The following is a 24,450-nucleotide window of genomic DNA, read 5'->3' as shown; positions in this document are numbered from 1 at the left end:
TTTCTAGCAAAAGTACACACATTCACATTTTTACTCCCAACAACACAGGTGCCCAAACCCATACACAGTACCAATGGATAGGAACCGTCCATTTGGCTTCTGTTGGTGGATGAAGCCTTCCTCCAGACCTTTCCAGGCATTACACTCTCCAGCTGTACACACCCAAAATGCTGTTCCAGGTTTTCTAATTGCATCTACCCAGGTTCCTTGGGGTAGAATCTCATGCTTTTTTGTACGTTTTGGAATCGTACAGAGAACTGTCTTTGTCCACCTCCATGCATTCATCTGGCTATTCGCTTTTCATTCCATTTGTCACTTGCATGGCCACTCCTAGTCTGTTCAGTGATCTGTTTTTAGATTTTGAATGGTTTTAGAATTAAAAAGATAGCCTGTAACCACCTTGACTCAAACGGGGTAATAATTAGTAATTGCCATCTTTCTTATTTTCACACACACATAAAAATATTAATTTTGAAAACTAGTTGTATTTACCAATAGCTTACTGGCATGTTTTTATAATTTTTTTTGTCTTTACATGCAATGCACTGTTTATGTGTAACCTGATGAGAATGTTTATCTGTTTGGTCACATCTTCAGTCAGCATCTGTATGTTGGGTATAGAAAAGTTTTTTACTTTGTCTTTCACTTTACTACTGACTTACTCTCTTGACAATTGGAGTCAGGGTATCTAATCAGCTTTCTGGAAAGCCGATGCTCTGTTTCACGACGATGACACATATGCCGATGAAGCTTATCCCGAGCTGTCGTGATTGTGCTTTTTGAACATCTGCATCATCTACAGGTTGGAAAGTTATGGCAGTTCTTTGTATAGACAATTAAGTGAATTATGTGAAAGTGACCGTTCAACCTCCGTGTTGGTTCAAAAGACAGAAATGATACAGTGTCCACCTATGTTTAAGATAAACAGGGTGTGAGAACTGTGCTTAAATTGTTGAGGCAGATACAGTTTTCTCTCAGGAAAATCTTGTTAGCTTTTTGCTGTGCAGCTTGTATACGTTGGAAGAGTGACCGTGTAGCATTTCACAGTAGAAATGTGTAGAGACAGCGACGTGTGTTGCATAGATAAGACAGGGGGGGGGGGGGGGGGGGTAATTTACTCTGTTGTGGCCAGGCAGGAATTGTTTTGCACAGGATTCTAATTAGATTTCAGATATTCAAAGGAGTCAACACGTTTTATGTCCTCATAGTTTTAACCGGTATAGAGATTTTATATTTGACAGACATGTCGGTAGATGGAAACGTGCACAGAACATATTTACTTTAGTATATACAATATGTTCTGTGTTGTCGACACAAGTATGCATACATTTGTTTGTTTACCTTCTCTATCAAACGCTACTATTGGTCGGCTATTTGCCCAAATATCAAAGCAAAGAAATACTTTTGAAGTGCAGCTCTTGGTGTCCTTCAACAAATTCTTCTCTCAGTTAGGTAGTACCAGTGAATCCCAGATTAAGGATTGAACTCTCATGTATAAAACTATTTGAAACTTCTGATTAGTGTACAAATGAATTAATCTGCTAAATATTTGCCATTAAGAATGTAAGCAAGTAAGTGTCAAGAGGTTTGAAATTACATATTAAGTTTGTTGGAAGCGACTGTGTACTCTTCATTCTTACAAACTGCACAAATATAGTCCAGGTATTTGTGAACCGCGAGTGTCGCTGCCTTACAGCGTATACTGTTTCTCGTGGGAATATTTGTCTTACCATGATAAACCAATAAGTTAAGATTATATCTCTTTAAGTGTAAATTGTATGAAATATTGAAGATTAACTGTGCAACTGTGAATCGGTAACTGTACACGAGGTTAGTCACACAGCAGTATAGACGATTTGACACTGACAGGGCTAACTGTGACGCACGGCGCCTAAACTACGGGAGTCAGTCACAGCTGCACCCCTTATTTACTCTCTCTGCACCACTGGTGGCCTCTGTGATGGAATCGACAAGTGTCGTTATCGAACGGAAACGAGTTTGTAGAGTCTTCGGTAAGAAAGATGGTGTGGGAACTGCAGATCGGATTGTTAAAGAATTTTAACCCCTCGACCGTGTTCTGTGAACAGAGTTCGAGCTGCCTGGCAGCGCTGCACTGCACTCTCTACCGGTGGCACTCGGGTCCGCAGTTGCAACATTTGAGAGGCTCTACAAATGTATTTGGAGTTGAGTACCAGCCCCGAGGGTCACACTGCCTAGTGGAAACATCATACAACAGATACTGCTGGTGCTTCTGTTGTTAAGAGAGGACAGAGATGATGAGGACTTTAATGTCAGTGTGAGATGTTTATATTTTCCCACCTCTGCATTGGGAATGTTTTGAGTGAAATGCCCATTCGATGCGCTGTTGTTTTCACGTCAATTCTACCAACATTGAGAGTTGTTTAGTTTTCGGGGTTTTGTAAAATTGCTGGATTCGTGTCTCGTCGCTGTGCAGCCTATGATAAGGATTGCGGAAGACTCCCAAATAAATTCCAAAGTACAGCGCAGTTTTAATACCGATATATTTCAAGGACTCTGGTGTCAGAGCCTGGTGAACTGTACCGGTTACATCACATGTACCCAAAGTTGACATCAAACGACACAGAGTTCACAACAATCAACAAAAGAGTGAGCCTACAATACATTTGCTCGCAACCCTAGCCAAAAAACGAGTGCCCCAAGGCGTCTGTGTGACCTCTATTTATACTTTTGTTAACAATTACCTACAATGAAAATTACAATTTTATGTAAAATCACAATTAAAAGTTAAACCGAATATCAGATACACATTGCTAAAAATTTACAATCTCAGTGCTGAACAAGGTGAACCTATTTTCATCGTAACTATGAGTTAATATAACATTTTCTGACTAATTATGTTACTGGTAACAATTACATTTCTAAATTTGTGTATAACAAATCAACTAGTGCCTGAATTTTAGTGCTAACATATATCGGAGATTCAATTAACGTGCTTTATTTATACGTTCTATTTAAATTGCTGTAGTAGTTTTATAATGATAGGTTTACTGGTACATCCTGACCATGTGCTACATTTCTTTCGATTAGTTACAGTATTAATTTCACATTTATATTATGTTTCTCACTAAAGAACAATGTCAATCTGCAAAGCATCGTTTTCGAATTATATGTATACTGAAATAGTGGTTATTTTTGTATGTAATTTGGAAACAGGTCACTTTACAATTGGACAATTAGGACTGGTGTTTATCTTTAATGCTCTCTGTGGGGTTCTGATAGGTAGCAATGAGATACAGTAATATTTCAAGTGATACTAAAACTTCAAGTGGCGACTGCTGATAGTCGTTCTACAAGAACATTGTCTGTTTATTAGCGCGCAGGTAGGAGTAAATATGCGTTTACAGGGACACCCTGTGTAAAACTTCATTTTGCAGATTCTCTGAATCAACTTCACATTCTTTTTGACAATAGGTCGTTAACAATTACAATTAATGAAATGAGGAAATTTTGTGAACATTTGAGCAAAGTACGCCGAAATATGTCAGTTTATGTCGCGTTACGAGAAAGTGTGACGAGGCATGGGGACGTTTGGACGGGTGGGAACAGATAGTGGTACGAGAAACGGCTCTCTCGAGGGGTCGGACCTAATCTTCCAGATTACAGTGTTGTCACTCCCAATTTTTAATGTTGTTTCAATGGTACAGTAAGGCTTTTATTTTAGCTTTATTAAAAACAGGATAATTGTGAAACTGAATGTGATGTGTTAGGTTGTGGGCTGTGCAGTGGTGGTACTCACTTAAAATAATGGCGCATCAAATCCTCAATATAGAGCTTACACTACTTTGCATACGGATCACTGTAGACTGCCGTAATGGCAGTGCCCAGTGAGCCAGCAGCTGCAATCGCTGCCCTGCCGACACGCCAACGTCCTGCCACATTTCTGCTTCTGTAAGTCGTAAGTTAATGACTGCGTATGAAGCTTAGTCGGCTTACATCTACATCTACATCTACACCTACGTAACTTTCCTGCAGTTCACACCTAAGTGCAGAGGGTTCATCGAACCACCTTCAGACTATTTCTGTACCATTCTGGTCTCGAACAGCATATGCTGAAAATCAACACTTAAATCTTTCTGTGTGAGCTCTGATTTATCTTATTTTATTGGTGATAATTTCTCCTTTTGTAAGTGGGCACCGAGAAAAATATTTTCACATTTGGAGGGGAAAGTCAGTGATTGAAAATGCACGGAAATATCTCATCGCAATGAAAAATGTCTCTGTTTTAACGGTTGCAACCCCGTATCGCTCCTCGACACTCTCTCCCCAATTTTTCGTCGGTACAAAACGTGCTGCCCTTTTGTGAACTTTTTCAGTGTCCTCTGTCAATCGTATCTTATAAGGATCTGCTCCCATGCAGCAGTACTCCGAAGAGGATGGATAAGCTTATTGTAGGCAGTCTCTGTAGAAGATTTGTCGCATATTCTAAGTGTAATGCCAGTAAAATGCAGCCTTCGGTTCGGCTTCCCCACAACATTATCTGTGCGATCCTTCCAGTTTGTCGGTCATAATTACGTGTAAAATGAAGGTGAAGGAGGGACAAATGAGAGGAAAGCAAAGGGAAGGGGCTGTCGATGTCAGCTGTGTCGCTACTTGACACGGAATCGGCGGGAACGAGTACAAATGTGTGCCGGACCAGGATTCGAACCTGGGAGCTCCAGCTTACTAGGCAGTTTATAACACTCCCGTCTGCTACTGCTGTACCGTAACCTTGAAGTTGGAGGCAGGTTGTGAAATAAAACTATCTTGTTAAAGCAATTATGGTATAACGCAACAGAGCAGTGTTACCCTCTGAGAGGAATTTTGTCATACTGACCGCGTTGCACGTAACGGAAGTGAAAGTCAGAATTACGTAAATATTCAAACAGTAACAAATAATGTTTTACCTAGCTACACTGTTTAAAGAATAAGGAAAATGGTCGCCAGCCTAATTAGGCGAGAGAAAGATTAACGTTCTTGTTTAAGAAAGTATGTATGAGCAACTTTAACAGACAAACACAACCTATATTTTGCCACGCGCGAGTGTAATGAACTCTGCCACCTGCATATGTTCTTGGTTAAGATTGGAAGCTGACAGAGCAGGACAGACTATTTGCATAAATGTAACAGATGACGAAACACACTATTACTTTCAGGGCTTATTCAAACCGAATAAGTTTTATAACATTACTATTAAGATTCACTGCAGAATCATAAATTGGACATAGGTTAAGTATTATTTTTCAAACACTTCCGTAGTTGACATAAAATTATAAATGTAGTTCACTGTAAAATTATGAGCTGGTCACAGGTTAAGTCTTTCTCAGTTAAATACTTTACTATTTAAAATGAAAGTTAATTGGATTTCACTAACAGGTTACTTCTCGCTGTCTTTTGAATAAAGAAATTATTGTTTTCATAAATAGTGGTCTCCCCGTTACTTGTTACCTAGCATTAGCACAATAGACAAACTGTGGATCATGTTATACTATTAATATGGACTTCCGATACACAAGAGAGACAAACACTTAGCAAACATGAACATATAACTTTCCACTATTGCAGTTTTCCACTTTTACTACAGTGAAACACAATGTTGACAAATTTGCAAGAAACTGACTCACCTTTTAAAATTTACTACAGGCAGCACTATGATCATTAACTAAGCAAAACTTTATAAGCCTCAATTTTAAGACCTTTTAATCTTTAAAAGAAACAGCAAATTGTCTTTATTACCACAGTCTTATACTTTCCAGTAAATTATTAAATAGGTGACTTTGAAACTTCACAAAACTACATCTACTACTTCCCACAGTTTCACTAAATCCACAATAAATCTGAATATTCCCTTCTTACCAAAGATCAAACAACATTATTTAATTAACTATTTGGCCTTGAGGCTTTCATTTTTTCCACAAACTACTACACTCGGTAATCATAGTTCAAACGGAGAGGAACCTGAGAGGTGTTGTGATAGGGAAAAAATCAAGGTAGGTAGGTACATAAATTCAGTTATAAGTTGCCTTATATTTGCGCACACTAAAACATCCAATAAGCTGATCCTTCACTGTAGATTATTATAGTATTCCGTTACAGTGATTGCGCAATGTGGTGGCAACTGCATGTTGGTAGGTGGATTTGCAAGCAGAATTGCTGGACTCTGTCCCTTCTTGGTGGCGATGATAGATACCAATTCCAGAATAGTTCTAGCTATTTATCCATCCATCCGAGGCATTGGTAAGCGGCAGGAATAGCCTCTCTCGGAACCAGCACAATATACAACTTTTACGTGGGCAGTGCACAGTTTGGTAGCTCGTCCCCGACTGACTCTCAGTTCCACCTTTTCTACCTAGGCCAACCACAATTTGCACACGCTACACAGTTCTGTTCCTGAGGGGAACTACCACACCTTTTACATATAACATAACTAAGAACCTTAAGTGAAGGTCAGCAGTTTACATAACAGCAAACAATCAGTTTAAACAAAACATATCATTTGCACATATAGGTAGTTCTAAACAAAATTATTTAAATAAATTTATTTAATTTTAAAGATAACCAAAGAGATTATATGAGGAAGACAAAAGATCATTTGCTCATATTGTGCACATTACAGAGATTACACTTCATTACAGTATCGAATTAATCGTACACTAATTACAGAAGTTCGACGATGGAATGTTGAACAAAATAGAAAGCTAAATGAATCGACAAAAGGTATGTAGTGTCTAACCTATGGTGTTACAAGTTGAGTTAACCGTTGCACCACCCGGACACAGTGTTATCGCAACTGTGCAGACGATCTCGGCACGCCTCTCGACTGACCCACATTCCGTCTAGTGCCACCTATCTACAGTCCCTGTCCACGTTCTCCGTGCTTTCTACTGAAAGATTCCCACAGGAGGTCAGATGTAAGTGTGCATCCGCACTGAAAGAGTGGGATCCGTTGCCCAAACAGGTGAATCAATTACACAGAGACGTGATGTCTGCCCTTTTGGACGTGTCCAAAAAAACAGACACCACACGAAATCTGCATCTGTGATACATTATAAGTTAACTGAAGGTGGAGGTGGGAAGAAGGAAAGGGTAAAGGAAGGGACTATAGATGATTGCTGCATCTGGACTTGACGCAGAATCGGTGGTGACGAGTGACAATGTGTGTCGGACTGGGATTCAAACCTGGCATCTCCTGCTTACTAGGCGTGGACGGGACTGCAGGTAGGTGGCGCTAGGTAGGAGTGCGAGTCGTCCGAGAGACGTGCCGGGATAGTCCGCTCAGTTGCGATAAACACTGTGTTCGGGTGGCTCGGTAGTTAACGCATCTGCCAGTGAGCAGGAGATCCCGAGTCGAATACCAGTCCGGCACACATTTTCACTCGTCACCACCGATTCCGCGTCGAGTCCTGATGCAGCTGACGTCGGTACTCCCCCACCCCCTTCCCCTCCACCTTCACACTACACGTAATCTATCACAGCTGCAGGTTCCACACGGTGTGTTGTCTTTCGGATATGGATTTATTTTAGTAATTGTGTTGATTATGTCACACTGTTAATTATTTAGAATCAACTGCATTTTCTGCACAACACAGATATCTTGTCTAAAACATTTTACAATTGGTTCTGATTTTACTGGATGGTAAATGAGAGCTTATTCTGCAAACAGTCTAAGAGTGCTGCTCAAATTGTCTCATAAACCTTTTATGTACAATTTACGTAGATTACGAACAGCAGAAGACCTACAACACTGCCTTGAGATATGCCATATACCACTTCCAGTTTACTCAGTGTTTTTCCCTAAATTACTGTGAACTGTGTCTTTCCTGACAGAAGATCATGAATCTAGTCGTAACTGAGATAATACACAGGGGCACAATTTGATTTGAATTGGCTTTTGAGGAAGGGTATCAAAAGCCTTCTGGAAATCTAGACCTATTGAATCAATTTGAGGTCCCCTGTCAATAGTACTTATTACTTTGAGAGAATAAAGAGCTAGTTTTGTTTCACAATTAGAAACAGGATCCGAATCATATTTTGTTATGTAAATCAATGCGGTTTTCTTACTCCTACATTTTTGGACATCTAATACACCATTTATACTACCGAACATAAACTCAAGACCACTCCTAACCTCTGTTAAAAGCTTTCCCTCGCTCAACTTTAGGTATGCATGTATATGTTACTCGGAGCTGCAGGACCATCCGCTCTGGGTGACAATCTATTGGGGGCCGCATTAGAAAGCGAATCACGCCCACCTAGCCGATTCCGCGTTTTCGCGATGACGCAACCTCTTCAAGGCCGCGTGCAGGCCAGGACATGCCTGACCAGCTTGGACATGTTCCAGACGCTTGTGCAACGCCTCGCCGGCAGGGGTATAAAAGGCGTAGCGACGGCTCTCTGATTACAGTAGATGCTACTTCTGTTGGCGGGAAACGTCACTTTGTTAACACTGTGTTGATTTTCTGAATCTGTGCACACTATGTGTCAATAGACTTACGTTCGACTTAATTCGTGATGTTCGAACATAGTACATTTTCAAAAATCTCACTGCAAATCTACATCAGTAATGCACGTCTTTAATTCTGCGGGCTACTCCTGTTTTCTTCCTTGATTATTGGTGTGATCTGTACGGGCTTCCAGCTGTGATGTACAAATCTTTTGTCGAGTGAGTGGTTGTATTTCATTGCTAAGGATTGAAGAATTATATCAGCACGCAATCTGAACCAGAAGATTCACCATTATTAAGTGATTTTAGTTGCTTCGCTATACTGAGGATATCTACTTGTTAAGTTACTCACGTTGGCAGCTGTTCTCGATTCAAATTCTGGAATATTTGCTTCATCTTTGGTGAATGAACTTCAGAAAACCTAATTTAGTAACTCCATTTTACTGGCACTGTCATTGGTAACAGTAAAGATATTGACTGTGTCTAGCTGCTGGTAGACTTCATCCACAACCAGAATGTGTTTGGATTTTCTGGCTGACTTTGAGACAGAGTTTCATTCTGGAAACAGTAAGAGCACCTCACAAAATCAGCCCACTCTAAATTTTGAGCTTCTGCAAGTTTGGAAATTTTGCGTTTTTTAAAACTTGGCATGCTTTTTTTCGTTTCATGTGCAACAGTATTTTGACCTGTTTTGTGTACCATGGGGGATCAGTTCAGTCTCATATTAATTTATTTGGCGTGTTGTCAATACTATTTCTTTGAATTTATGTCTGCGTTTTCATAGGTTGTTTGCAAAGAATGTAAACTGTCTCCTAGAAAGCCATCAAAAAAGTTTTTATTTGATTTTTTAAATAGATTTTTTGTGTTTATTTTTTGGAGGATTTGGATGTTACGGTATTTAGTCTCGCTACACCGACCTTGTGGTCACTAGCCCCTGTGTCTGTCATTATGCTCCTTATTTGGTCAGGATTATTTATTGCTAAGAGATCAAGTATGTTTTCACAGCTATTTACGTATCGGTGGGCTCCTGAACTAATTGTTCAAAATAATTTTCTGAGAAGGCATTCAGTACAATTTCAACGGATGTTTTATGCCTATCACCATCTTTAAACCTGTACTTTCGCTAACATATCGAGGGTAGATTGAAGCCACCAACTATAATTGTATGAGTGAGGTGCATATGCGAAATGAGGCTCAAGTTTTCTTTGAACTCTTTCAGCAGGCTGTATCATCTGAGTAAGGAGATTGGTAAGAGGAACCAGTTATGAATTTATACCAGTTTTACTATTACCTCTACCTTACTAATTCACTGGGACTATCTACTTAACTTCACTACAAGATAAACTACTACTAACAGCAACAAACACACCACCTCCAATTGTATTCACTGTACTGTTTCTGAACACCATTAAGTTCTTCATAAAAAATTTCAGTTGAACTTACCTCTCTCTTTAGCCAGTAGTCGGTATATGTAACTACACTCCTGGAAATTGAAATAAGAACACCGTGAATTCATTGTCCCAGGAAGGGGAAACTTTATTGACACATTCCTGGGGTCAGATACATCACATGATCACACTGACAGAACCACAGGCACATAGACACAGGCAACAGAGCATGCACAATGTCGGCACTAGTACAGTGTATATCCACCTTTCGCAGCACTGCAGGCTGCTATTCTCCCATGGAGACGATCGTAGAGATGCTGGATGTAGTCCTGTGGAACGGCTTGCCATGCCATTTCCACCTGGCGCCTCAGTTGGACCAGCGTTCGTGCTGGACGTGCAGACCGCGTGAGATGACGCTTCATCCAGTCCCAAACATGCTCAATGGGGGACAGATCCGGAGATCTTGCTGGCCAGGGTAGTTGACTTAAACCTTCTAGAGCACGTTGGGTGGCACGGGATACATGCGGACGTGCATTGTCCTGTTGGAATAGCAAGTTCCCTTGCCGGTCTAGGAATGGTAGAACGATGGGTTCGATGACGGTTTGGATGTACCGTGCACTATTCAGTGTCCCCTCGACGATCACCAGTGGTGTACCGCCAGTGTAGGAGATCGCTCCCCACACCATGATGCCGGGTGTTGGCCCTGTGTGCCTCGGTCGTATGCAGTCCTGATTGTGGCGCTCACCTGCACGGCGCCAAACATGCATACGACCATCATTGGCACCAAGGCAGAAGCGACTCTCATCGCTGAAGACGACACGTCTCCATTCGTCCCTCCATTCACGACTGTCGCGACACCACTGGAGGCGGGCTGCACGATGTTGGGGCGTGAGCGGAAGACGGCCTAACGGTGTGCGGGACCGTAGCCCAGCTTCATGGAGACGGTTGCGAATGGTCCTCGCCGATACCCCAGGAGCAACAGTGTCCCTAATTTGCTGGGAAGTGGCGGTGCGGTCCCCTACGGCACTGCGTAGGATCCTACGGTCTTGGCGTGCATCTGTGCGTCGCTGCGGTCCGGTCCCAGGTCGACGGACACGTGCACCTTCCGTCGACCACTGGCGACAACATCGATGTACTGTGGAGACCTCACGCCCCACGTGTTGAGCAATTCGGCGGTACGTCCACCCAGCCTCCCGCATGCCCACTATACGCCCTCGCTCAAAGTCCGTCAACTGCACATACGGTTCACGTCCACGCTGTCGCGGCATGCTACCAGTGTTAAAGACTGCGATGGAGCTCCGTATGCCACGGCAAACTGGCTGACACTGACGGCGGCGGTGCACAAATGCTGCGCAGCTAGCGCCATTCGACGGCCAACACCGCGGTTCCTGGTGTGTCCGCTGTGCCGTGCGTGTGATCATTGCTTGTACAGCCCTCTCGCAGTGTCCGGAGCAAGTATGGTGGGTCTGACACACCGGTGTCAATGTGTTCTTTTTTCCACTTCCAGGAGTGTATTTGAGCTTAAGTGCATCCTGTTAGCAACTGGAGGTCTGATTTTTTTTTTTTTTTTTTTTTTCAACACAGCTATAACACTTTACAGCTATAACAGCAGTGGTTCCTAGATCTATCCCTATCTTTACCAGATGTCTCAGATGTGCCTTGCATTTCAATTCTTTCAGCAGGAAGACAATATCCTATTGAGCTTTACTATGTGCTGTTGTAGCTCAACTTTGGCACGACGTCTGATCACGAAATCTAGCCTGAGTATGCTGTCAGAGTGTAGGCCCTTAGTAGTGAGAACTTCCACACACACCGTTCCACTCAGCAACCCGACAGTACTGAATTGGGAGAGTTGACTCTCTCACCACCCACACCACTTAGCGTACAGCATCGATGATTCAGATTTATTGCACCATATATACACTGGCTTACCACGGGTACCTGTGATCCTGCAGCCAGTAAAAACTTGTACAGCCTTCCTTTTTCATAGCTGGTTAGACAAATGCCTGCCCCTGGTTTTGTACCGGAGATGCCCCACTGTTATACTTGCTGGCAACATTGCATAGTGTTTGTAATGCACCAACTCGATATCTGCCCAGGGTGAGTCTTTGATATCTGCACGGGGCGGGTCTTCGATATCTGCACGGGGCGAGTCTTCGATATCCGCACGGGGCAGGTCTTCGATATCCGCACGGGGCGGGTCTTCGATATCCGCACGGGGCGGGTCTTGGATATCTGCACGGGGCAAGTTTTTCCCAGAGTCCACCTTCCTTCAGGCCTGTGGACATTTTCGATTGGGGCATCCTACCTGGGTGCGTCTTCGACACTGTGGGTTCTTACAAAACCACTGAATGTGACCTGGATTGCGATATCTATAACGTATGACCTCTTTATTAGAAACAACTGTTTTCTCTCTTGCCTTCGTCTCTAACTCAGTCCCAGCCTACTACTTTGTTCAAGGGTTTTGAGAATTCCGTGTGCATTTTTCACAATGTGTCAGCTGATAGAACAACCCCCCCCCCCCCCAGTAACACATTTAGTACCCTTTGTTGCGCTTCCTGCAGAGTAGCCCTATTCGTGCTGTTAAGCTATTCTCAATAATACCTAGATGTGTTTTTCTTCTCTAACGATCCATTAACCCTTCCTGTAAATCTTCGAAGTTCCTGCGTATCCCGTAATTTCTCATTTCATATTACGTTTATTTGTTCCAGCATCATTAACTAATTGTAATTGAGTCATACTTAGCAACTTCTGGCTATTCAGCTTCCTAACTTTGTGGCTGTGCAAGGGGGGAGGGGGGGGGGGGGACATTCCCCAGATTTACCAGAAACCGTGCCTCCTGGGTTGTCGCTCTTGCACCAACAGACATTTTGCTTAACTGTTATCACCACAAACGTACAACATACCCAAATGGAAATGTGAGGGGAGGGAGGAGAGAGGGAAAGAAAACTGTTGGAACTTACTCGTAGTCTTGAACCGACTCCCACTGCTGCCAGATCTGTGTCATTACTGCCTTCCGTCGGTCAACCATTTCGACCTTCAGCAGTCCTACTGATACCAGTTCTTCTGACGTATTCGTGATGCAGCCACCACCGCCGTCTCCGGACTGCGACCTGTCAACTGCTGCCCGACTGTCCGGGCATCGGGCAACTTTCACTCTGCCGCCGCTTCCGGGTCCGAACGGAAGACCGCCCAGCTCCGTGCCGGTGGTTTCCACCGCCACCTGCCACAGCGCCGAAGCCTACAGCCCGGGGTCGATCTCCCCGCGCGGCACTGCGTACTGTCGCTTCGCCGAGACACCGAGTCCCGACGTGAGACGTCTTCGCCGGATGCCGGCTCCCAGCTGAGGGCCGCAGTCGGCTCGGCGCACGACCCGCTGCGACGCCGAACGGGTGCCCCACCTCTTGGCTGCACGTGTCCACGACGGGCCACACTTCTGCCTGCGCTGCTTCGGCGTCGGAATATTGTGGAACGCCGCTGGGCAGTATCCTGGACTGTGACGTGCGTATTTAACTGTTCGAGGGTAACAGAATGGTTGTCTTGTTACGTTCGACGATGATTTTGCTGTAGCTGCCCACAATGTCCTCCAGTCTTCCTCCTCGTCAACCGAATCCGGGACCGCCAGTCGGAGGTCGAGTGCCTCTTGACAAACGCCGAGACGACTCCCTCCGATCGGTACCTGTCGTATGCGTAACCTGTCTGCAACGTTGTGGGGTCAGAATTGCAATTGCTCGGAGACCGATCGATCGACAGAGGAGAAGGAGGCTTGCTTCGTTCTATTGGCAGAAGCAGATAGAGACTGCAGTGGTGATTCGACTCGGACATCGGCAACGTATGTAAGTAGTGGCTTAGATTTTGGTTTTTCACTCGTGGGGCCCTTGTATCTTTGTATCCCACCTTACTGTTTCTCGCTATATTAGATTTAAACTCGGTTGTAGTATATGGTAAAGATCTGAGGGCTGAACGATTATCACCTACGGTATGCACCTTGCAATTTAACAGGACACTCGGCTCCTTGCCCAAAATCACCTGATTCCACTGAGTATGCTGACAGAAAGGCCAATCTGCCAGGCAGTGCAGACAGAGCACACAGTTAAGGCGACGAAGGCTGCGGGTACCGAGAAAGATTGGGACAACGTAAACAATAGGTAAATATGACTGTGGATTGTTGTAAGTAGTGAAGTATGAATTTAGCAGTGTATACTGTTTTACCTGATACACTAATTCATGTTTTATTTAGTTAGTTATAAATTTGATGAGTGAAATTGTGAATGAGACAAAAGAAGCTCATAGAGGAAGGGAGATGAAGTTATTGCTATATGTTGATGATGATGTGATATAGGGAATTGACAGTAAGAGTAGACAAGAACGAATAGACATCTTAAATGGAGGGAAAAAAATCAAGAAATACGGAATGAAATGCAATGTGGAGAAAAGCAAGACTATGACAGTAATTAGAGAAGACAAAGTGGGCAAGGGGCAAATTAATATTAAAGAGCAGGACATTGAAATTGTGGATAACTTTAAAATGTAGAAAGCGTGACAGGGGAGGGTGCAAGAATGGTGGCAGAAGTTAACAAAATGAAGTGTAATGGAGGGTTGTTCCAGATGTTCTTGGCACCCGTGCTGTCATAGGCATCAGAGACGTGGGAAGTGACAAGAAGGGAGTAAAGTAGAATCTGAGTCAGTGAAATGAAATTACTAAGAAATATGATCAGGGAAAATGAGGAGAGAGAGAGAGTGAGAAATGAAGATGTGAATGAAATTGGAATAGAAAAGCTGAAAGAGAGAATTGAGAACAGATTAAAATGATTTGGGCATGTAAAGAGAATGGAAGATAGAAGAATAGCAAAACTGATGATGGAGGCAAAGTTTGAGGGGAAGAGGGAGACCTAGAGCAAGATGGATTGACCCAATAAACCCGAATCTATCCCTTGTGTCCTCGTCGTGTTACTCAGGTAACCTGTATCAGCGAGTCACAGTTTTTGTCTGAGGATTATTTTCTGTGTAAATAGAAATATCCAGAATGTTGCAAAAAATGCTAGGGGTCATCTCTGTGTTCTCCTCTTTACACCGTAGTGAGAACACAACTCGCCCATATTATCAGTGCCAAACTTCTGTGCTATTATAACAGTGTATAACATCTGTCTTTGAAAGAGGGCCAGAAATGGATACATCATAATAAATTATGGACAACATTAGACATGGGGACATATGAACACACAGAAACATTGTCTTCATTGATCCAAATATATGCAACAGTTCTTGGCATGAAGAGGAAGGTTGCATTTCTGGGAGTATATAGGGCTCACTTCTTTTCATAGTACCGACTGTCAACAAATCCCAAGTCGCCGACAGCCTTCCTAATGGCAGAGTGGTGAAAAAATTATCAGTGACTATATTTCTGCTGGTGTTTTGAAATGGTAACATAAGTCTTTTACTACCCTCTCTTCTTAATTAGTTTCTCTTCCAGAAACTGATTTACCCGTGCTAGCCAGTTGTTTGATAAGAATCTCACAAATCAGAAGTCCACAAAACCTTCACGTGTCATATTTGGTTGGCTTTGAGGGCATGTATTGAGTGAATCTTGTCTTTCCTTTGTAAGGAAAAAGCTGCTCATCAACAATGAGGCAACAAGTATGCACTTAGGTTCCTCGAAGCTTTGAATTTAGCACTTCGGACGTGTCAGATCACACGGCAACTTTGTCACTTTTCAAATGCTCAGCCCAAGCCTCCATATTGTCAGATCTTCTAAATTTGCTTATGAGCCAAAACCTGTTGAGGGATAAGCTTGCACAATACAATACAATACAATGCAATGCATTTGTTTCCCACATTTCCTTCAAATTCTTCAGCTGTAAATGGCTTCCACACTTTCACTGCTTCTTCTGAATTGATGTTATAATATGTGAATACTTTATTTGCTTTCCTGTCAGTTTCACATACTATTATATCATACATTTCATCTCTGAATATACTCTTGAATGTGTCTTTTGTTGCATATATTGGACCAGCCCTTTATTGCAAAATATGCTTTAGCAACTTTCTTGTCCCAAAAGGGTCATTATTCCATTCTACCATGTAGAATGCCTACAAAAAACACAATCGCTTCATTGTTTTCATCAGCTGTCATTTTTATCACTACTATTATCACTTGTCTCTCTTTTAACTTCAATATCACTACAAGCATCAGTGGCATCTTCAATATCTGAAGCAGCAGCATCTTCCTTACTTGGCATCCATTCATTCGTAGAATCTTCTGTATTGGAGTACTTTATGCTGGGTATAGTGAACCTGTGTGCTTAAGTAATAGATTAAAGGAACTTTCAAGTAATACTTACATTACGTTGAATGAGTACTGTGGCAGTATGAATAGTAGCTGTTTGGTGTATTTAATTTAGTAAGAAACAGTGAGATCTTGTAGTGTGATATTTTGAATCTTTAGTAAAGTATGTAATGGGAAATATGGGGTACTACACTGAAACGGATGGTCTTTAGACGTAATGTGATCGTTACACTGCTCCAGGTCCCTCGAGTACAGTGAGTGTGATAGAAAATTAACCTACAGTATTTTCTGAGGTCAGAGATTTGACATTGGGAGAAAGAAAAAAGAGAGTCAGATATTAAGAAATATTATGAAATATCAGAGGAGTACTAAGGACACAAGGGAATAGCTGAAAATCAGCTGCGACCGAGGAAGTAAGTCTGTGGTATCAGATGGCTCTACGAAGCAGCCCCAGTGGACTTGTCTCTCAGAGTGAGAGGTAGCTGTGAGTTGAACTATTAACGTTTCTTATAATGAATAGAGGATTTCTCATAAGGTCATACTACAAGGATGGTGAGTTACAGTTATGAATATGTCATATTACAGAAGATGATGAAGTATTATGTGCATTACTGACATACAATGAAGATAAATCGTGTTCAGTGAGTGATAGAACAATGGTGTTTTCCAGGGTGGTATGTCTGAGAATGCAACCGTGGCAATGCTACTTCTAAGTCCTTTAATTTGTAAATAGTTTTTTTCTTATTTGTTATACGATAAGGCAACAGTGTAGATTAACATAAATGAGTTCGCGCAGGTCAAGGAGTGCCTGCTTTTTGCATTGGTCTGCCAGAGAGTGTATGATGTTGTTTTAGTAGATTAATCCTTGGAATGGCTGAATGAGATTTAGGGGAATTTTCACTGGTTATTAGAGGTGAGCTAGGTATGTATTTTAAGTATGTGTGGGATTCAGATTTTAGTACGAGATGCACTTACGGAGAGGCTTCGTATCGTCAATCCCATTTACTCAGTGTCGGACATTACTAGCATTAGAACGTAAATATTAAGTAGGAAGGGTAGCGAGGTTACTTGTCTTCCTGACCCCCCCCCCCCCCCTTTTCCTTCAGCTGCTAACTGAACTGAAGAGAAAGAGAGTAGTGCAAACTAGGAACTAAAAAGCTTATGTTCTAAGTGTAGAGAAAAAGAAAGGATGCCGAAGTGTTACCATGGACTCAGGATGGAGATTGTGAAGAGTAAAAGCAGCTGTCATACATTAGTGATTCTACTTCAGCCAGCTCATCAATAGGAATCGACGTGCCAGATATTCCTAGGGGGACGAAAATGTAACGACGTAAACAACAGACGGTCCCCAGTGGTGTAACTAGAGTGCCACCAGAAGAGGTCGACGATCTCCCGACACGGCGATCCCGTGCCGTGTGCCCACTTACTGCCGTCCACTTCCGCAAATCGACAACCGGATCTGAGGTGCCGACTGAGTTTTGTGAAGCTTCTGTCCCAGTCGGAAGGTCCGTCGACAGCCTGTGCCGGTCGTCAACCTATTCGTGACGCAGCCTCCGCTGTCGTACCTGGTCCACGAACCTCGGACAGCTACCCGACTCTCCGGGCGCCGCCAGCGCGTCCCGGTCCGAGGCACGAGATCCGGCCGGCTCCGGACAGCAGTTGTCCGACGCCGCCTGCCACCTCTCTCCGGCCTGCAGCTCCACGTTCGGCACCCTGGGCAGTTTCACTGGCCGGGCCTGCTTAGCCCTGTCTGACAACCAGCGTGTCACTGACCCACCACAGTTCGGAGATAGCGAAGCTGTACGCTCCTGTTCACCTTCGTGGGACACACTTACGTCGGCTCCTCGGGACTGAGGGTCGGTGGCTGCTGCCTGTCGTACGCCCCTTGCCGCTCCACACCTTCACATTTATTTATATTTGGAAATGAAGTTAAGCAACAAATTTGACAACCTGGCTGCCTACATTGCCCGGACCTCGACACAGCTCCGGCAGACAGCCGTTCGCCTGCACCTTCATGTTGACACCGATTACACTGCAAAAGTGGTTTAAAAATTACTGTACAGTTTACACCAAGTGGAACACCCTTGTAATGTTTATTTGCTCTATCTTTTTCAGGCACTTAGAACAACCCATCGGTGCAAAACCGTTCGTAATTGTTGGGGAATTGAATAGTTTGTTTCACGAGTATCTGAGTGTTCTTTGATTAATTACTTTGTGTTCATTCATTATTGTACTGTAATACTTGAGATTAAGGAATTCATCAGAATTTTTGAAGATGTACCTCATTGCAAATAGTATGCTGTCTCCTTTTTAAGTTTTTAAATTAGGTTCCATTTCATCTCACAGGTTGAAAGGTGACAGCAGCGTTTGCCGAGTCTTGTGGTGCAGTGAAAGTTTGTCTCGGATGTTTAGCTGGTGTAGCTTGTAGTCATCTGAAGGTGGAGCCCTCGAAGTTACCAGAAGGCGAGATTGCAGTGCCGGGCCTACGGGAAGCTCTAAATCGTGTGGCGCTTTGCCAATTTATTAGGGAAATATTCACACACTGTGACTAGCCACTGTCCAGAGCAGTTGTTGTCGAGGCTTTTTGCATTTTTAATTTAGAGAAACGATTGTCCTTAAGCAAGTAAAATGTCATAGTTATTGAAAGGTTAACAAACTCACTACCATGTGAAACTGGCACATTTCGTTTGAGGAAACATTTATATCAATTCACTTGAGATAGTAAATGAAAGGAATATAAATGCAGGTTCCTCCTTGCGTGTCATATTATAGCAGAGGTGCATCATTGTTGTTAGAAAAGGAAGGAAAAATACTTGACACTTTTAATGTAAATTAGTTTTTCTTGGGCCAACAGAAACTATTTGTTTTAGTTAAAATGCCTTATGTATGCTAAAAAAATGAATGTATTTAAAACCCATATGCTTTTTGCCTTTGCTAACAGGGCGTTATTCTGTGTGCCCTCGAATGTTATGTTACCGGTTTACAGTTCTCGATTTTAGGTTTAAGAGAGCTCGTTTGTTAATAGAGTCACACTTTTTCTGCTCGTTTGTGTGTTATTAATATGTTTAAGTAAAAGTTTCTGTTCTTCACCAAATCCTTGCATTTAATGAGGCATTTTAATTGATAAAAATTATGTAACTTTCAAAATTATGTAGCTGTTTCAGAAAACAGCCATTCTACGGAATTTGAAGTATTTGTGTAGTACTAATGCCTTATTCTAGAAATGGTTTTATTGAGGCATTTTGGTGTGCTGAGGTCGTTCTAGTGGCAGTGTTTGCAAATGGACAGGCCTGGAGAATTTTTTATATGGACTTCTCTTATGTTTACAAATTAATGTACACCCTTCAGGAATAGTTGTTAATATTTGTTCCGCCCCCCCTCCTCTTTTTTATTAAGTTAGATTTCCAAGTACACATATAGGAAGCAAAATGTGAATATTTAGGGAAAAAGCACAGAGAAAAAAGTTTTCACTCTATAAACTGCTAGATGACAACTCTTTTCCTCTGTGTAACTGAGTATTCTGGAGGGCACTGAAGGGAGACTGGGAGAATAATGTAGGCAGCTCCTCTGGTGTCCCTCCCGTGTGCTCCATACCTGCCCGGGAGAAGCCTTCCGATCGGCCGATGACTGTAAATGAACTCGGCCGATGAGTCGGAGATCTTAGCATTCGGATTGTCCTCAGCTTCACCGAACTGCTTTAAAGGTGACTTGGATGGTGTGTTACCTTTTTCACTCTCATTTCCATGAACAGTCAATGTGATAGCCTTTTGCTTCACCTTCAGTGTAACTCACTCAAAAGGTCCAGCCTGCAAGAGATAGTAACAGTTTCCCATATTCCACCAGTTGTACCTGTACAGGAACTGCTTAGTGGCCATTGACGTAATGCTCTTTAGCGACGGGTGGACTCTGCATTCTCCACACGTGCTAGCAATCTGAGTCCGAGTTCCTCTGTAAGCGGTGGCAACTTGCTCAGTCCCGATACTTCCCGCTTCCACTGTGCCCTTGCGAGAAAGGAGCTTAGAGAAGAACCTTCTCTGTTTTTGACACAGTGTTCTCGACACTGTGTCGGAAAGAGTGAGACCGGAGGAGAAAGTCGGAAAGGCCCACACTGGACCACTCTGGACGCTTTCTCCTCCGGTAGCCTCACCGTACACCTCAGTCGTCACAAGTTGCGAGCCTCCTGCCCGTGCACGTCGAGCCGAACCTGGAAAGTTTTGCCCCGAGACGTGCTGTCTGACACTCGGGTGCTGGATGCGTATAAGACGTTCACTCGAAAATGATACGGTACCCAAAATTGGCAGATAGCACATTACAGAAAAGGTATTGAAGCTAGAAGCCGACTGTGACTAAATGTAATACATTTATTATTGCTGAGGAACTATATATCAATAAATTATTTATTCTGTAGTTAAACAACACCCTCTCCGTAGTAAAGTATTCTCGTGCGATTCAGAAGGTGCTATACAGCGACAGACTTCATTACAGGTCATCTGTTAAATTTTAAAGGTATTTTAATTTTGATTAATCTACATCTACATCTACATTTCTACTCCGCAAGCCACCCAACGGTGTGCGGCGGAGGGCACTTTACGTGCCACGGGCATTACCTCCCTTTCCTGTTCCAGTCGCGTATGGTTCGCGGGAAGAACGACTGTCTGAAAGCCTCCGTGCGCGCTCGAATCTCTCTAATTTTACATTCGTGATCTCCTCGGGAGGTATAAGTAGGGGGAAGCAATATGTTCGATACCTCATCCAGAAACGCACCCTCTCGAAACCTGGCGAGCAAGCTACACCGCGATGCATAGCGCCTCTCTTGCAGAGTCTGCCACGTGAGTTTGCTAAACATCTCTGTAACGCTATCACGGTTACCAAATAACCCTGTGACGAAACGCTCTGCTCTTCTTTGGATCTTCTCTATCTCCTCCGTCAACCCGACCTGGTACGGATCCCACACTGATGAGCAATACTCGAGTATAGATCGAACGAGTGTTTTGTAAGCCACCTCCTTTGTTGATGGACTACATTTTCTAAGGACTCTCCCAATGAATCTCAACCTGGTACCCGCCTTACCGACAATTAATTTTATATGATCATTCCACTTCAAATCGTTCCGCACAGAAGTAAGTGCTACCAGTGTTTGTTCCGCTATCATAAAATCATACGATAAAGGATCCTTCTTTCTATGTATTCACAATACATTACATTTATCTATGTTAAGGGTCAGTTGCCACTCCCTGCACCAAGTGCTTATCCGTTGCAGATCTTCCTGCATTTCAGTGCAATTTTCTAATGCTGCAACTTCTCTGTATACTACAGCATCATCCGCGAAAAGCCACGTGGAACTTCCGACTCTATCTACTAGGTCATTTATATATATTGCGAAAAGCAATGGTCCCATAACACTCCCCTGTGGCACGCCAGAGGTTACTTTAACGTCTGTAGACATCTCTCCATTGATAACAACATGGTGTGTTCTGTTTGCTAAAAACTCTTCAATCCAGCCACACAGCTGGTCTGATATTCCGTAGGCTCTTACTTTGTTTATTAGGCGACAGTGCGGATCTGTATCGAATGCCTTCTGGAAGTCAAGGAAAATAGCATCTACCTGGGAGCCTGTATTTAATATTTTCTGGGTCTCATGAACAAATAAAACGAGTTGGGTCTCTCACAATCGCTGTTTCCGGAATCCATGTTGATTCCTACAGAGTAGATTCTGGGTTTCCAAAAACGACATGATACACGAGCAAAAAACATGTTCTAAAATTCTACAACAGATCGACGTCAGAGATATAGGTCTATAGTTTTGCGCATCTGCTCGACGACCCTTCTTGAAGACTGGGACTATCTGTGCTCTTTTCCAATCATTTGGAACCTTCCGTTCCTCTAGAGACTTGCGGTACACGGCTGTTAGAAGGGGGGCAAGTTCTTTCGCGTACTCTGTGTAGAGTCGAATTGGTATCCCGTCAGGTCCAGTGGACTTTCCTCTGTTGAGTGATTCCAGTTGCTTTTCTTGAACATTTAAGCGTTCCTTTGGTGTGCACGTACGTGCTAACTTCTGTACGAAGATAAAAACAGGTCGTCTGCTATCCACGTGTAACACCGACAAATATGCCGGCACAGTCAGTGTACAGCCGGCAGCTGTCGTGTCACTTGTCGATAAACGTTTTGAAGGGAAGAGGAATGGGAAGGTGACAGGAAGGAAGCAGAGAGAGGGGGCAGTGTTTTAGATTTATTTCGAGCAGTGGAGTATTTATATTATTCTGCTTTTTATTTTGTCTTAGATGACTGTGACTTTTGATGCAATATCCAGTACTGCTTCTTCTTCTTAAGCAGCATATGTGGGAAGGCAGTGAAATACAACAGTTTCCATTTTTTCCCAATCAGCTTTTCTTATGTACCTTTGTTTACGTACTTCCTTACTCACTCCACGGCGGACCTCCGAGGACCTCTGCCTCCTCAGTCACAGACTTCCAGCACGCCTGCACCTCCTCCTCACCCCCACTGCTCTCAGGTCGGCTTCCACATCTTCCAGCCACCTCACACGCAGTTGTCCTCTCCTCCTCCTGTCATTGGGACGTTCCGTCATCAGCTTCTTTGCGTGTTTTTCTTCTGTCATCTGCTGGATATGTCTTCATTGTCTTAGCCTTCTCGTTTTGACTGAGGTTACCAGATCAGATTCTTTGTACAGAGACCTTATTTCTTTATTAGTCCTAATTCTCCATAACTTTCCTTTTTTTACGGGACCAAAAATCTTCTTCAGCACTTACCTTTCCCAGATACTTAGCTTCTTCTCCGAAGCCTCCGTCAGTACCCGTGCCTCACTGCCGTACGTAAGAACTGGTTTGATCATTGTTTTGTAAAGTGTCAGCTTTAATTTCCTATTTAGGTTCTTACTGTTGAACATGGAGTATAGTGCTGTATATGATCAGTTGACAGACTTAATTTCGTTTGCTATATCTGCCTCCACCTTGTTTTCTGATGTTATTACTGAGCCAAAATACGAGGGCTGTGGTTTTTTTTTTTTTTTTTTTCAGCCTCTGATTGGCTCTAAATAAAAGAAAAATGTACAGAAAATAATAATTTTATTACCGAAACTACAGTAAAGTCTTAACTTATTTTTCTACATAATCGCCAAAACGATTGAGGCACTTGTCATACCGCGACACAAGCTTTTCGATGCCTTCCACAAAGAATGTTGCCGCCAGTGAGGACAGGTAAGTCTTGACGGCATCCTGAAGTTCTTCGTTAGTAGTGAAGCTCTGCCCACCTAACCGTGACTTCAGTTCTCGGAACAGGTGATAATCACTCGGTGCTAGATCTGGGCTGTACGGTGGATGTTCAAAAACTCCCCATTTAAACTTTTTGAGGAGGTCTTTTGTCGTGTCGGCACTGTGTGGTCGGGCGTTGTCACCGATCAAAACAACACCAGACGAAAGCATGCCTCTGCGTTGGTTTTGAATGGCTCTGCGGAGATTACATAAAGTTTCACAATAAACTTCCTCAGTTATTGTCGTAGCTTCCTCCATAAAGTCCACCAGCAGCACTCCTTTACGGTCGTGAAACACTGTGGCCACTGTTTTTCTTTTCGTCAGTGAATGTTTAAACTTTTTTGGCTCACTTGGGGAAGCTGTGTGCATCCACTGCTTCGACTGTTCCTGTTTCAGGATTGTCACAGAGGACCCACGTTTCATTGCCAGTAACAATCGACTTCAAAAAAACGTTTCCCTCATCGGCATAACGTGTGAGAAACGATAATGCTGACGCCATCCTTTGCGTTTTGTGGTCGGTACTCTGCATTTTTGGATCCGGCGTGCACACAATTTCCGATGGCCTAGGTCTCGAGTCGCAATTGTGTACAAAGCAGACCTCGAAATGTCTGGAAATTCGTCTGACAGTTCGTTAATTGTAAACCTCTGTTTGCATCTCACCACCTGATCGACACGCTCGACGAGGCCTACAGTGATGACAGACTTGCGACCTTGTCCACCTTCATCGTGGACGTCTATTCGTCGTCCTCTAAATTTTCGACACCATTCCCGAACACTACCATCACTCATAACGTTGTTACCGTACACGTTGCTCGTTCTGCGATGGATTTCCGCAGCACTACATTCTTCTGCTTGCAGAAAACGGATTACACTTCGTGACTCACATTTGGCGGGAACATTGAGCGTAGCGGCCACATTTACACGGACATAGCTCGGCTACGACTGACACACTGCAGCTGCAAACGGCAGAGGTTGTGGTGGGGGAGCTGTGCAATCGCATGACGCGCAGATCGGCCCCTCCCTACCTCTTACTTGCTTAGATGGACG

At 43.2% G+C, this 24,450-nt stretch overlaps 1 long non-coding RNA gene across 1 annotated transcript; it reads left to right on the top strand.

Annotated features, from left to right (window-relative positions):
• The first annotated feature begins 12,969 nt into the window (after positions 1 to 12,969).
• Positions 12,970 to 19,009, top strand: LOC124720534. The gene is made up of 3 exons (XR_007006189.1): positions 12,970 to 13,685; positions 13,852 to 13,997; positions 18,482 to 19,009. It is a non-coding gene; the product is annotated as an uncharacterized LOC124720534 (long non-coding RNA).
• The last annotated feature ends 5,441 nt before the right edge of the window (positions 19,010 to 24,450 follow it).

This window comes from Schistocerca piceifrons, chromosome 11 (assembly GCF_021461385.2).
Source record: "Schistocerca piceifrons isolate TAMUIC-IGC-003096 chromosome 11, iqSchPice1.1, whole genome shotgun sequence".
Taxonomy (NCBI): domain Eukaryota; kingdom Metazoa; phylum Arthropoda; class Insecta; order Orthoptera; family Acrididae; genus Schistocerca; species Schistocerca piceifrons.
This window is presented reverse-complemented; position numbering and strand designations above follow the sequence as displayed.